Consider the following 14824-nt stretch of genomic DNA (forward strand, 5'->3'; position numbering starts at 1 on the left):
TTTTTCCTCGACATTGGACCCGGTAGCTAGAGCATTGCCGAGTTGTCTAAGAGCAACAGCGGCAGCTGCGGTGTCCATCCGACAATCTGCAGGATTGGTCATGGATAATATGCTTACGGTGATGGTTCCGCATGCAGTTGACACTCTCTTGAATCGTACGAAAACTCAGCATTTGACGAGTGCAAGGTTGTCTGGTTATGAGTTGACGCTTTTGGCAAGTCACATTCAAATAAAACGCTATAATGTCCTGAACCCGGCGACTTTGTTGCCAATTAGTATGGAGTCAGATGAAGTAGCACCTCACGATTGCTACTTGCGAACTGAAGAAGAAACAAAAGGTCGTGTAGACCTGAAAAACACTCCTTTGGAAGATCCCGATGGGACTTTGTATGTGGATGGTTCATGTTTTAAATTGCCGAATGGTGATGTAACGACTGCTTATGCTGTGGTGACATTGAATACTGTAGTGGAGTCTGCGAGATTGAATCAGAATTCTGCTCAGGCGGCAGAACTGATTGCCTTGACTAGAGCATGTGTGTTGTCAAAAGGGAAACGGGTGAATGTGTTTACCGACAGTCAGTATGCATTTGGCGTAGTGCATAGCTTTGGACGTTTGTGGCGAGAGAGAGGTTTTATGACATCGCATGGTACGAAGATCCAACACAGACAGCTCGTGAATGATCTTTTGGATGGACTTACATTGCCCAAGCAGGTGGCGATTATTAAATGTAGTGCACACCGTAAGGTGACGGATGATGTTGGTCGTGGGAATGCGTTCGCTGATGAGACTGCTAAGGAGACTGCCCGGAACCTTAGCACTAGGATGTATGTGACGAGTTCGGTTAGGTGGCCTACAGAGACTAGTATGTGTGAGGATACCATCGAGAGTGTGAAAATGATTCAGAATGAGGCCACCGAAACTGAAAAAACGAAGTGGAAAGAGAGTACGGGAAAGTTGGATGCGAATGGTTGTTGGATTGATCTGTCGGAGAATAAGAGGTGGATGTTGCCAGATGCGTATGTACTAGCTGTTGTGACGATGGCACACGGCTTAGCACATATTAGCGCGAAAGGTATTTGTAAGTTGTTGTCCCCTGTATGGAAGAATGATGGTATCGCGAAGTGTGCTGAGAGATTGGTGAAGAATTGTATGATATGCATGATGCACAAACCCTGGAAAAGGAACCCCTACACCTCCTGGCCATTTTGCTCCCCCTTCATGTCCCTTTGAGGTGATCCAGCTAGACTTCATCCATATGGAGCGATGCAATAACCTGAAATACGTTTTAGTTGTGGTTTGCGCATTCTCCCGATGGATCGAAGCCTACCCTCTTAAAGATAACACTGCTTTGTCTACTGCGAAAATCCTACTGAAGGAATACTTTCCTCGGTATGGAATGCCACGAATTGTATGGTCTGATAATGGAAGTGAGTTTGTGGGGAGTGTGATGAAGAGTGTGTGTAAGGGCCTTGGAATTACTCAGAAATTCCACAGCGACAATCATCCCCAGTCAGCAGGTTTGGTTGAAGGGTACAATGGCACCCTCAAATTGAAGCTGGCGAAGGTTCAGGCTACGACTGGTCTCTTGTGGCCTGACGCCTTACCTCCAGCCCTTCTGTCTACTAGGGCGACTGTACACTCCCGAGTAGGGCTTAGTCCCTACGAGATTGTGTTCAGCCGCCCTGCGAATGTTTGGGGGGTTCCTAGACCGAGTGTGTTCTCTGATCTTGAGTACCCAATGTTAATCGATTATTTGCATGATCTGACTGCTAAACTGAGGTTAATTCACCAACAGGTCTTTGAAGCACTGCCGACGCAGACGGAGGGTCCAGGCCACCAGCTCCAGCCTGGAGACTGGGTGGTGACTCGCAATTTCGGAAGAAAACGAAACCTTGAGCCCCGCTTTACTGGACCCTACCAAGTTCTACTCGCCACGAGGACTGCTGTTCGTTTGGAAGGTCATAAACACTGGGTGCACGCCACCCATACTAAAAAGGTACCTCTACCTTTGCCGGCAGACTCGTGGGTGAGGAAAGGCATTGCTTCGTCTGAAACGGAAACTGCACAGACCTTTGTTCCTTTTAGCGACGCTCAGCTTGTTGGAGAACCCTCAGCGCAGCAGGACGACATTGTTGAACAATTGCCACCTACAAACTCAAGATCTGAACAATTGACTGACCAGCAGAACTCTGTCCCACCATCGGATCAGTTGTTTGATGAACAGACACGTCCTGGGAGAAGCCGATACTTCCTGAGATCTAATACTAAGGACAAATAAAAACGTTTTTTGCTCTCTCCCTTGACATCCACATTACCCCATTGACACCAGTCAGTCTGAACACACACGTATAATTTTGGTTTTTGTAAATATTGTGAGTTTGTTTCCATATGTTTTTGCTTCCACAGCTTGGAAATATTGTGTATATTTGTAAATAAGTACCTTACATCCGGGTGTACCGTAGGGCCGCGCGTGTACTTCCTTCTGGTTAGTAGGTCTTGACACTAGGTCGAAGGCCGTCGGTTCCTGGGAACTCCTGGGGATTGACTACTGCTACACAGAACGAAGTGCATCAAGAAACGTTGCGGACGGTTTTAGAGGATGCCGTTCTCTAAGCTGGTGGACTTGGAAAAAGCTCAGGCTGAAAGATTCAAGTTGCAACAAATTACTCGTACAAAATGCTTCATGATTTAAGTGTTCCTACTGTTTCTAACTGTTTTTTCGCTATTGGTGGGTGGGGTGTATTACCTGATATTGACGTTCTTGCCTTCTGCTTCACCTACCCCTTCTCCTGAACCTAAAACTACCTCCATTGTTTCTCCTCATTCCTTCCACATCTTACCCCAACACGAGCAGGCCAGACTTGCGGAATTTATGAATAATTCTTTTATTCAGCTCCTTCATCAGCATCAGTTGGTGGTTAACACCACCAATTGTTGGGTGTGTGGGTTGATGCCACATACCACCGATAAGGGAATTCCGTACTTGGTCCTTCCTTATAGTTCCCAGGGTTCAGCTCGAGCATTCCAAACAATGTTTCGAAGTGCACTAGATTCCTACCCCAATCGAGAGCCACGTCCTTCCCACTTTGGTCCTGGTCCATACCACAAGCCTTTGGCTATAGCGATTGCTGATTTAGATAGGGATATCTATGAGCCGTCGCTCATCCCAGAGGAAGAGGTGCGAGCCTATAGGGATCTGAGTGAGGCTGAGTATAGTGCGCTCGTGGGTGAAAGACAGCTTAGAAGCTCGTCTCCGATATGGATCGTACCCCACCTTGGTAATTTCTGTCTGAAAGGTCGTGGCCGAAGACCGAGAGCTCATCTTGGAGAGAGTGCTTGCTCCGAGACGTATGTCTTGCCGATGCTCTCGTCCCCTGTGTTTCTGACTGCCAAGGGTACGTACTTTGTCTGTCATGATCGTGCGTATACGTGGTTGCCCTCCGACTTTGCGGGCACATGTTACATTGCGAATTTGTTGCCTCCGACTTTTACAGTCGCCTCCGATTACCACAAGACTCGAATTGTGAGGGGCGTGATTAGCGAAGAGGACACTGCCGGTCAAGAGGCAGGAGACTTTTTCAAGGGTTTCTTTCCGTTTTGGGGACCTATGGTTAATAGTAGGAACCTGAGACAGTTGACCCGAGTGGTGGAATCAACAGCTAATATCACTGCCAGTGCCCTTGGTAATATCACAGCAGAACTTCAGGCGGATAGGCTCATGACGTTACAAAACCGTATGGTTTTAGACGTTGTTTTAGCAGATCGAGGTGGAGTATGTAAGGTGATCCATTCGAGCTGCTGTATTTTCATTCCAGATAACGCTCCGACTGTCTATCAAGCCATCTCAAAGTTGCATAAGATCTCTGAGTCCATACACGTGGACGTAGGGGATTGGACGCTCCTTGGGTGGTTTTGGGCCCTGATGTCGACTTGGGGTTGGAAGATTCTGATGATCATCGGGATTGTTGTAGCGTTTCTGTTCACGTGTTGCCTTTGTGTGCAGTGTGGTCCTGCCTTATGTAGCCTCTGTGCTACAACGTGTATAAGACAGCCGCCTGTTACCAAAGGAGCTCAGATGGATAGAATTATGTTGCAGCAACATCTGGATGGTTTGATGAATATCGAATATGATTCTGACTAGTGCTTGCCTACATGAGGGCAAAAGGAGCGTCTGAGGTTCCGTGACGATCGTAAGTGGTGTTTTTGACTCGCACGAATATGGTCGAGTCTGGTATCTATGAACCGCAAATGACGAGTTTAGTAGGTGTACGCATTTTCGCTGTGCTAACCTAAACCATTCGTTTGCTTTGTGGGTTTCTACATCCGAGCCCACGGGTTCCATCTTAGATGCGGCATCCATTTTGTCTCTTGCCCTCAAGTAGCCAGCGAACGGACTCTGTCCGCTTCGCCACCCTGGGATTCCCAAACTCTTGCGGAAGACACGTTTCCTTTGAAGGTGTCTTTATGATAAGGGGGACGGCACTGTAAGGCAGATGGCCCCGCTCGAGGCTCATCTTGCCGTGCCGGTCTATTGTCCTAGCCGTGCATCTCATTAGGCACGTCCCTTTGATGCCTGCAGCTCGTGTTTCCTGATACCACCCCTTTTACACCCTTTCCGATCTCCCCACTGTTTCTGTTTTCCTCTGCACCTGTTTCTGTCCTTTCCTCGATCTGTTTATTGTTGATTGGAATGTACTAATGGTGGGAAGATGGGTTTTTACAGTTGGGAACCACCAAACGTTTCTATACTTATGTTCCGGGCCTTGAATACATGAAAGTAACCCCTCATGGTTTTACGATGGGAACCGAGTTGTAACCTTTTGTGTACCATGTTAACCTATGAGAGAAAACTGTATAAAAGGAGCGACCCACAGTAGCAATTCGAATCAGGCTCCGTGAACATACATGTTATGTACTTCTCGTGACTTCTGTGTTCCCTGCAGTAATAAACCTCGAATCTTTGACGCCGAAGGAAGTGTCCCGTGTCTCTGTCATTTGTACGCCGGAACAGGTTACCCACAAAGGTTTCAGGTGTTGTCCCCTGGCACCGCTGGGTCTTAAGAAAACCCAGTCCTTCAGGTTCATCCCTAGTCACAGAATTGATCTTGAAGCTGGGTCTCTGAAGTGGAAGTCAAAATCCTCCAGTGGGGCAAGGTTGGAGGCTTTATATGAGGAAGTCCTTGCAAAGTTGGATAGCCGTTAGATGAGGAAATGATCTGAGTGGAAAAATCAAAGTTTCATATGCAGAGCAGATTTCTCATCAGTTGTATACTTCTTTGCATTCTCTTGGTCACAATTTCTATGTTCAGACTTAGGATCTATTTCAGAGCTTTGAATCCTTCATTGGGGCAAGGTTGAAGGCTGTATCTAATGATGAGTTTAACATGGCAGCATACTTTCTTACTGAGAGTCCGCTGGAATAGATTCACTTCTGCAGAGAAGTGGGGGAACCCCATATCTTCATCCCCGTGAAGTTGCACCTTGCTGATTGGTCCTGATTTTCTGTCGACTGGAAGTCCCATCCTTTTCAGAGTTCTTAGGAGAAGTTTCTATAGACACTGTCAAGGTTCCCAGGACCTCTGGGACTGCCCCTGGGGGTCATGATTCACTCCAACAGAGGCAATCAGCATGGTCTGGCTTCAACATATCAGATGGAAATGTGAGCAAAAGGAGTTTGCAGCTTGTGCATTTCTTGGATAACAGATGACAGCAGTGTGCAAATTATGGTTGACAGTGACTGAATGCGGATGGACAGGGTAGACAAGGTGGAAGTCCAGGAAGACAACAAGATGGTTGTCTTTTGGTAGTGATCAACCTGGATTTCATGTCTTGAAGCAGCGCCCTGTCATGGCAAACACAGTGCTTGGTACCCTGTTAATTAGTCTCCAAGCTGTTGTTGGCCCCTTCATACTCATGCCAATAGCATATAAAAGTCGGAGAAGGCACAATACATGAGGATTCAAGGTGACTCGGTCAAAGCACAACATTGCATACTTTTTCTCCTTTGGGTAGTCATTAACCTTTAGACGAGGAAGAGGGATACAATGGCAGAAGCAGGACCCTTTGGTGTGGGAATCCCTGCATTTTCCTGGAACGGGAATGTCAAATGAGTGCAAATTCACATGAGAGATTCACCAAAATGGAACACTGAAAAGTAAACTATTATGACAGATTTTAATTGTGAAAAAATCTACCTACTCGAACACAAAAAAAGCAGTGATTATCCAGAGACTATAAAGTTTGGGGGGCTTACAACTAAATTGATTCCCTATCACAAATGTTTGACGATTTCTGTAGGGTATGTGTAAATCTGTTTTTATGATAAGAAGAGGAAAAGCTACTTTAGTTGGTGGGAGAAAAAAGTAAGTGATTTCGCAACGCAGAAAAAAATATTTTCCGCTTGATTAAAAAAGAAGAGTACACATGTTCTTGTGTGACACATTTAATGTGATGTAGAGGATGAGTTTGACTAATCCTCAGTGCAGGGCAGACTGAGACAAGAAAGAGTGCAGCTCAAGCATATATGGTGAGAATTCCCTCTGTTATGTAGACTAGCAAGATTTCCCCCACCAAGCTTCCACTTCAGGCTTCAGGGGAAAAGCTATTCTTTATCCTGAGGTATTTGTGTATATTTGTGTACAGCGACGATCAGCATGCCGAGGCGTGCTTGCTGATGTTATTACATTTTGTCCCCTTGAGTATCTACAAGTACAGGGGGTGTACTATTGGAAAGGGAAAGCCCTCCTCATTCAAACTGTGCCTCTCCTAGATGAATTCCTGCTTATATATCATCGCAGGAGTAACAATCCCCAAGCAGGAATCCACCACTAGAGTGATAGAGCCCATAGGTCACCCAACTAGAATTTGTACCAATACTCACCTGGGCCCATAATTCCAAATTGTATACCTTAACATTTATTTAGCTCATACTCTACTACCAGTATATTGTATTTATCAGCCTGATTCATCATAGTGAAGTTTTGCGAGTCTGAAATAGCGATTGATAAGGAATCGCTATTCCAGACTCGCAAAACGGGATTCATGTAGGAATCGCAATATTTTTTGCGATTCCTACAGGTTCCTTATTTGCGATTAGCTAATTGCTAATCGCAAATAAGGAATAACTCCCCATTCATTCCTATGGGCCAAAAGGCCCATAGGAATGAATGGGGAGTATTTCTTATTTGCGATTAGCAATTTGCTAATCACAAATAAGATAGGGATTTACAGGGTGCCAGGGGTGTCCAAAGGACACCCTGTAGCACCCCTTAAATGAAAATTCAAACAGGTGTTGCGCATTTTCTAAGCTTTCGCTATTTACCACAAGGTTTGACCTCGCGGTAAATAGCGGGCCGAAATTGCGAATTCGCTATTTAAAAATGGATGATGAATTGCATTTAAGGAATCTCAAATAGAGATTCCTTAAATGTAATTCCTCGCAAAATAGCGAAATCGCTATTACCGATTTTTGCATTTGGGATGATGAATGCAAAAATCACACTCGCAAAGGGCCAGATTCTGAGAATCTGGCCCTTTGCGATTGCTATTCTGCATGATGAATCAGGCTGTTAATCTCTAATTCCTATAACAGTATCTTACCAATCATTGTCACTAGATACCTAAACACGATGAATCAGGGAGTTGAGTTGAGGGTAAGGCACTCAATATCACAACATTTGTGATTATATAATAACCACAGACTCAGGGTAGGTTCAAACTCTTTATCTAATCATCATCATCATAAGCCACAAGTTAAATGCTATTAGACTATCAATAACCAAAATCAGAAACAGTGTATAGCTAAGAATAAGATAGATTATGCCAACCATTTAGAAACTTTGAAGTAAAGGAAGGTAAAAACAGGGAACATGCTAATTTTAGATAACAGACTTTCGCAACTTGATTAATGGAGGGCAAAGAAAGGGAACATACTAAACCCAAAAACCTTTGCTATTCAGTGGCAGTTTGGAATATGCAAATCTAGGTTTAATTCAGCATATAACTATAGGGAAGGTAAGAATTGGAACATACTATAAATGCAGCTTATCTCCTTAAAGGGAGGGTGAGAAAAAGAACATGTACTATATAGAAAAGATTTAACATTGGCTAAAGGTGGGTAAAAAGTGGAACATGCTAATAGTCAGTAATACATGAAAAATCTAATTTACCAAGGGACGGAAAAGAAAAGGAACATATGCAATCAAAGCTTTGCAAATTTCAGGGAGGGTAAAGAAAAGGACGCAATTTAGGAAGACAATCACCCGCACAGATTTATATTTACCTAGAAGAGTGTGAAGACCAACCCTGGCCACGGGTCAGTTGGGAAGGACAGGAGAAACCCCAAAGACTTCAGTGCCAGTAGGCAAGCAGGACAGGATAACCCCAGAATTTGGATCAGGACCGGATCCCCAAAGGTTAAGACCAGCACCCGCAGCTTCGGTTGCAACGCCTGCGCTACTCGCTCTCTGCAAGGAATTTGCCAAAGCCCCGATTGGGTTAAAACTTTCACTAACAAAGTGCTTCGCCAGCACTTTCACTTCCCAAAAAACCCTGATTGGGTTCTCGAACCTCCCGACAGAGTGCTCCTCTGCTCTCTGCTCTTAGTCACCTATTGAGTGCGTTGGGTCAGTGACAGGTCAGCTAATCAGACAAGTCAGACAATTTCTCTAGCTAAACCTACGCTAATTATACTGTTTTTCAGGTCAGTGTAACAACCCCCAATGTTGCAAGTGTAAGGATCCCCAATTTTGATTGGACAAAGGAGGAGGACAGGTCATCACACCACCTAAATTTTAGACTTTATCCGTCTCTTTATTCAAATTCCGTCTCCGCCCCTTAAATTTCAGGTTCTCATGGCATCTTCAGTCCTTCATACAATAGATGTTCTATTTACGAATACAATGTATTTTGTCCAGGTTCAGGAGGGCAGCTTCCCAGGAGCATCTTCTAGTCATCAGCTCCTTGGCAATAGTCCTACGGTCACTGCTCCGGAGATTTGTGATTCTCGCGCAGTCGCAGTTTCAACAAGATGGAGTACAGCATTATGCCACAGGCCAAGTTTCACAGTGTAACATGAAATAAAAGAGAAACAGTTTTAGAGTACAGAATAAATGATTGTACTCTATACCATGAATTTATACACTCTACCCATTATTTTATAATAAACTATAGCATTAGGATTAAGCAGAACGAACAGCTTGGCAAAAGCAGCACTGCAAGCCTCTCGCATGTGAGAACAAAGAACAGCCTTTTGCGCAGATGCAAAAGGGTTCCCTCCAAAGCTGCGGGTGCGTCATGTCACGTGGGTATGACGGTACAAAAGGGGGTGGTGATGGACGAAGCATCCGAATCAATCAAACACTCACACCCAGTCAAAAGATCTGGGTTTAATCCATCACTGTTCTTTAGCTCACTCTGCCACCCCAGTTCAGACATGGCTATATGCAAATCAGTCTGACCCTGTACCTCATGGGAACAGTCCAGCCCGAACTGCCAAGCAATGTCTTCCCTGGACCGGAAACAAGCTTCCGAGGACCGGTTTCTGGCATTCCAGCCATCTTCAGCCCGGCTTGCTTGAATCCAGTGGCAAAGTGAGCAAGGGACTCACGTCTGAGCATACCCTGCCACACTTATGGCGGCCAACAAAGATGGAGTACAGCATTATGCCACAGGCTAAGTTTCACAGTGTAATATGAAATAAAAGAGAAACAGTTTTAGAGTACAGAATAAATGATTATACTGTATACCATGAATTTCTACACTCTACCCATTATTTTATAATAAACTATAGCATTAGGATTAAGCAGAACAAACAGCTTAGCAAAAGCAGCACTGCAAGCCTCTCGCATGTGAGAACACAGAACAGCCATTTTAGCACTAGTGCGCAGATGCGAAAGGGTTCCCTCCAAAGCTGCGAGTGCATCATGTCACGTGGGTATGACAGAGGCATGTGCAGTAGAAATTCCTGCGTAGCAGCAGCCATATTAGATGCAAGTGTATTAGGATTAGAAGACACATAAGCAAGCTTCCCTCGGATTCCTCATGTAAGTGTAAGATGTATGAATTTAGTAAGACAAACAGGTTGGTTATTTCGTAATTTGTTATTCGAGGTTCATGAGTATGAGCAAGTTGCTTCGTATGCGAATCCTTGCTCCATCAAGAGCATAAGGTATATATTTTCTCAAGGTGTGGCCCTCAGCACAAGGCACACTACAACATTCTTTCTCTCCCTTGTGGGGGCATATTGAGGAGATTTGCCATCAAAGGCACACCTCTGAGGGATAGAATACATGACTAGACACCAAAACAAAGAGGAAGTAAAAAATGGGAATCAGGGGCAAAGCGTAAAGGCTCCTGCTACCCCGTCCACCTTCACCACCACATCAAGCACTATTAATCTTTCTGCCCTCACGGGAACAGATTGGTGAATTTACCCTCAATCTGTTACTCATCCCCACAAGGGATGAAAAGAACCAGTAAACTCTAAGGATAATAAAAAATGAAAAACAATGACCGGGGTTTGGGGGGGTCATCCCTCAAGGCATGAGGTCAACCCCCATGGGAGTGGAGTAGGTGGGGTTCTCCCCTGTCACCCCCCCACTGGCAAAATGCATCACTACACATCAAGAATAAAAAAAAAAGAACACAAATGAAGAATGGAGTTTGGGGTTAATCCTTCATTAGGGGTTTGTATACTGAAACACTGTCTATAACCAAAAGTCTCCCTGCCCTGTGGAAGCAGTTTCGGAGACTTGCTTTCAGTGTGATCTCTATGCGGGGCATAAATCACCACTGAACACCATGGATAATAACAAGATAATTAAACATATGGGGTGTAGCGTCTGATACCTTAATGCATGGCATCAGGCCATACCCTCACCCTTAAATCACACACAGCCTTTCTAGCACATCTAGGAGCTAATTGAGAGCTAACTCCCAATACACCCTCTCACTGTATAAAACAGACTACACATCAGAGGTCTGTTTCAAATATTTGGTGAGGTCTGTTCCATTCAGGCATTGGGTCATATGCCATGTCCTGAAAATTGAAACTGTCTTTTTTTCCCTCCTGGTGGATTGATAAGAGGTTTCACCCCCTATCTGCCCTCACAGGCATCAGAAGCACAGCACAGGCTGTGTGCTGCATTAGAGAAAGTGCCTTGAAAACAAAAACATCCATTCATGTGGTTCCTTGCATTCCCTGGGCAATTCAGTATCATACTGGCAGTTGCAGATGCTTGTGACGCCTTCTATAATAAGGACCATGACAGCACACTTCTAGTGCTGGTGCAATAACAAGGAGACCTGCCTTAAATGTGTTGGAGTCATGGATCCTAGCAGCTGTGGTGAAATGTTGCCTTTCAGCCTAAAAATTATAACAGACAGTGTTCAGAGGCTAAACAAATGTCAGGAGAGACACAGCCTCTGCGCCAGTGTGCACCCAAGGAAGGGTGCCACTTGGGAGTGGGGCACAGAGTTACTATTGATGCTGCTATGTATCCTTTTCTCCCAGGGGAAGCTATAATTTCAATCCATGGCCTTAGGTTTCACTATTAAAGCTTATCTTTATGTAACTTAAGGTACCAAGGTCAACAAAATCAGGTAAGTACTTTTTAGCATAGCATGTTTGAAGAAACCAGGTTTTTGGTACTTTAAATCTCAATTGAACCACTTTGTTGCAATGTTGACCTAGGAAGGAAATATACGCTGCATACAGTCACTTAACAACAACTTGCATGAGCCTTCCCCAGGACTTAATGTGAGTATGGGGCAAGGTCCAAGGCAACACCGACAGGTCGCCTCTGGAGGAACTGAGTAATCCTTGTGCAGGGGTGTTTTTTCCAGTGTCGGGTGAATTTGATACTTTGATTCATAATTGAAGCACTTTGCTGAAATGTTAACCTAAGGAGGAGAAACATGTATGGCATTCAGGCACTCAATAGTAACTTACTGGACCAATCTTCTAGACTTAATGTGAGTATGTGGCACGGTCCAAGACATAACCAACAGTTCACTTCGGGCAGCACTGGGGCAGCTAGGTGCAAATGAGTCTTACAGGGTCGGGTGCCCTCTTCAACACTATGAACAGATCAGTCCATCAGAAAAGAGGCTGTAGGCTTGTACAGGAGGACCAGTTGGGCAGAACCAGCCAGGGGGCTTAGGCCTTATGATGCTTGGGGATGTTGGGACACCTTCGGTCATCCTCTCCGCAGGCCAGGGTTGACAGGTGCAGAGGTGTCTTTAGGCATTGGGTTTTCATCACCGGGGGCAGTCATGTTACAGGGGGTCTGAAAACTGAGGGTGCAGGCGGCTGCGGGGACCATGCTGGTACTGTTGGCCCACTTCAACTCGGGCAAGGAAGCACGGCTGCAGTGGTGCTTTGTGGCGAAGGTAGTCTCAGTCTTCTTTGGGGTGCCTGCAGGATGCAGGGAAGCAGCTGGTTTCCTAATGCCAAGGCTCCTCTACATACTGTATTTAGGGTCCTTTGAGGGAGTGGGAGTGTAGGGTTTTATACAATGGTATACTAATCCCTGGGGTCAATACGTCCCCTATATGAACACTTCCTGGAAGAAGTGGGCATAAACCTGTCCCAGAGACCCTAAATTGGCCATCACCTAGATGGTCACTTCTCAAAATTTGCATCCACTTCCGGTAGCCCAGTTCAGGGGTGGTACTCACCTGAGGGTGGACATGCCTGTCTTGTCTAGCTAATTGCCCCACCTGTGCAGGTGCCAAAGGGCTATGAACAAAGGGGGTTGGTTTCCTCTCCTGTGAATAAATAAATAAAAATCGTAAATCATACATTCTTATATAGCGCCTTTCACCGTAAGGTCTCAATGAGCTTGCTTTGGGAACCCGTCCTGGCCTTTCCCTGCGGGATTTCCCCTACTGGGCATCCCCAAGGTGAAGACCAGGTATCCCATCGTGGTGGGGCCGTAGTGGAGATTAAGCAAGCTATTGCCCAGAGTTGCAGAGTGTGAACCCACAAATCGAGTAGGCGCCGAGGGGAGAATTATCGAGTCCGTGGACATTTTGAGCTCAAGGCCCTACCGCATCGGGGATTGAACCCTGGTCCCGGGTCTGACCTCTGCATCATGGACTGCCTTCTCTAACCAGTGAGCCACACTTCTCCACTGTGATAGAAGCGAGATGTGCATATCAAAGGCGGTGTTCCTCCATGATGCTCCCCTGGTTTGAAATACTAATCTGCAGGTCAGGGGTATAAAGTACTCTCTGCCTGAGTAGGCTTCACTTATGGTCCATGGGGCCCAAAGGCTCTCACCCTTGTGAGTTAGAAACCGATCTCTGGTGGCAGGCTGTTCAAAACCAGTCAGCCAGTACACCAGCAAAAGGGCCCTCTGGGTGCATTATTACCAAACTGGACACTGGCATCAGTGTGGGCTTATTACTATGAGATGTTTGATACCAAACATCCTTATGTTGAGTGAAGCCATCATGTATCTAGGGAACTCATTTTCACCAGTGACCAGCACATGCTTTAAAATGGCGTCCCTGTTCACTGGTACTAACCGTAATGGAGCTGACCAGCACCGGGGTGTATCTGCTCCTTCATTTATGCTCTTACACGTAGTGTAGTGCACCCTGCCTTAGGGCGGTAAGGCCTGCTGGAGTGGTGACTTACCTATATTGCATGTAGTGTCTGCAAGCAAGGCACACAGGCTATGCAGCTTTTTTCTTCAACACGACACACAGACTGTAGTGGCAGTTTGCATGAGCTTGGTGAGGGATCCAGTAGGATGACATAATCTGTGCTGCAGCCATCAGGGTCCCTCTTTAGTACCTCAGGCCCCAAGAACCAGGGATACAATTTACCAAGGATTTTCAGAGGGTTCTAAATGTATTGGCCATTTTCCGATTAATTGCACATTTTGGGAAAGAGATCTGACACTGGGGACCTGGTTAGCAGGAACCCAAAGCACTTCCAGTTGAAATCACATCATATACCAGTTAGAAAGTGGGGGTTACCGAGTTAAAAAAGGCCTTTTCCTACATAACCCCCTCCCAAATAAAATAGAATGATACTAACCTTACCAAAGAGATTAATTTTCCAAGGTCTGTGTTCCACTATGAATGCAGTTGGGACATGGACCACCTCAACAGTTTGGGGCTTTCTCCTTTCTTTTGCATCAGCCACCTGAGAGGCCTGTGGTCAGTTGAACAAGGAAGTAAGAGCCAAATAAGTATGGACTCAACTTGCTGAGGGACCAAAGCACAGCAAAGGCTTCCCTCTCACTGGCACTCCAATGCTGCTCTTGGGGGAGTAACCTCCTGCTAACAAAAACAACAGGTTGGTCATGGCCATCATTCTTGGTTTGGGACAGGACTTCTCCTATCTAACGTTTGAGGCATCTGTCTGCACAATGAACTGCTTTGAATAATAGGGAATTTTTAGAATGGGTGCTGAGCACATCGCTTCCTTCAGAGTGTCAAAAGCATATTGACAGCACTCAGTCCAATTTAATTGCTTCAGCAGTTTCTTAGGGGTCAATTCCATGAGGAGGCCAGAATGGACCCATATCCTTTCTCAAACCTGCGGTAGTACTCAGTCAATCCACGGAATGCCCTGACTTGAGTCTCGGTGGTTGAAGCTACCCAGTTCACAATTGCCTGGATCTTGGGTTGTAAGAGTTAAACTTGGCCTCCAACTACAAGATGGCCAAAATATACAACTGAGCCCTGCCCTATCTGGCACTTTCTCTCATTGTGCAGAGCCTCAAGGACCTTACTAAGGTAGAGAGGGTGATCCTGCCAAGTGGAGCTATAGGCAGCAATATCATCATCAACATCATCAACTTTATTTTG

Source organism: Lissotriton vulgaris, chromosome 6 (genome assembly GCF_964263255.1).
Source record: "Lissotriton vulgaris chromosome 6, aLisVul1.2, whole genome shotgun sequence".
NCBI lineage: Eukaryota > Metazoa > Chordata > Amphibia > Caudata > Salamandridae > Lissotriton > Lissotriton vulgaris.